The sequence below is a fragment of the Odontomachus brunneus genome, unplaced genomic scaffold (assembly GCF_010583005.1).
Source record: "Odontomachus brunneus isolate Ranch 3 - 2012 unplaced genomic scaffold, Obru_v1 Obru_scaffold_220, whole genome shotgun sequence".
In the NCBI taxonomy this organism is placed as follows: domain Eukaryota; kingdom Metazoa; phylum Arthropoda; class Insecta; order Hymenoptera; family Formicidae; genus Odontomachus; species Odontomachus brunneus.
In genome coordinates, this window is record NW_022639670.1 from 237,290 (window position 1) to 238,880 (window position 1,591).

Consider the following 1,591-nt stretch of genomic DNA (forward strand, 5'->3'; position numbering starts at 1 on the left):
TATATATATATATATATATATACATATATATATACGCACAGGATGTCTCACACTCTTCTCTAAGCATTTTTTGGGGACGTAGAACAGGTTGAGGTGAACATAAAAGTCCTATACCGTTTTACGATATTCGCAATAATTATCGAGATATTAATTGTAGAAAATTTGTGAATGATCATACAGGATATGGTAAATGAGTTATAATAGCGACGACTGCCGTCGCTATTAAAGAAGATAAGTGCATTATCACGCAAAATTGTGCAATAATCTTCTTTAATTAATAATTAAAAATCTATGTGATTATTTGGAAAATGGTAGAGGACTTTTTTGTTCAATTTGACCTAAAGTATAAGTACATGACGGCAGTCGTCGTTACTATAACTCATTTACCATATATTGCATGATTATTTACAAGTTTTCTACAATTAATGTCTCGATAATTATTGCGAATATCGCAAAACGGTATAGGACTTTTATGTTCACCTTAACCTGTTCTACGTCCCCACAAAATACCCGGAGAAGAGTGTGAGACACTCATATATATATAGAATGTCTTATTTTAAAAAATCCTGATAATTCTTTAGCCAAGCATATTCAGCAAAAATGTTCCAGACAAAATTTGTCGGGTTCAGAGGGTCATCTGAAGATGACCTTAAATTTAACCTTGGAGGTCATTTAGAAGATTATTCGAAGGTCAACTTTGCTTTTTAAATAGAAATATTTATTTTGTATTACAGAATTTTATTTTACGTAAAGAAACTAACAACTTTTGTTTAAAAAAATTTTTTTATACGACCTCTATTTTCTAAGATATTTACAGAAATATCTATAAAATTATTGGTTTTAATAATTTCTTACTCCAATTCTATCAACTTTATCGAAAAATAGCGGGAAATAAAAGTTGTTTATTTTTTTCTCGTAGAGCTATGAGATTTTTTTCAGAATTTTTAATTAACTTTTTAATACTGCATTTTCTTGCATTTTCTTTAAGTACTAAAAAGTTTATAAAAAATTTTGAAAAAATTTCAGAACTCTATGAGAAGAAAATAAACAATTTTTGTCTCTTGCTATTTTCCGGGAAAGTTGATAGAATTAAAGTAAAAAATTATTGAAACCAATAATTTTGTGGATATTTCCGTCAATATTTTAGAAAATAGAGGTTGTATAAAAAATATTTCCAAACAAAAGTTGTTAGTTTCTTTACGTAGAATAAAATTCCGTAATAAAAAGTAGATATTTCTATTTAAAAAGCAAAGTTTACCTTCGAATAACCTTTAAAATAACTCACAAGATCAAAGTTAAGATCACTTTCATATGTCCCACTCTGAACCCGATAACTTTTGTCTGAAATATTTTTGCTGAATATGATTGGTTGAAGAATTATCAGGATGCATCTTTTAAAATGGGATATCCTGTATACAAAGTGTTCGGAAAGTACCGGGACGCCCGAATATCAGGAAAAATATAAGTTTTACAAAAAAATGTTTCAGACAAAAGTTGTGGCGTTTAAAAAGATGTATTTACTGATCACATCAGTTTGACCTTGGGTTGCGTAGCGAAGGTCAGGTCAAGGTCACATTAATTTTTTTAAATG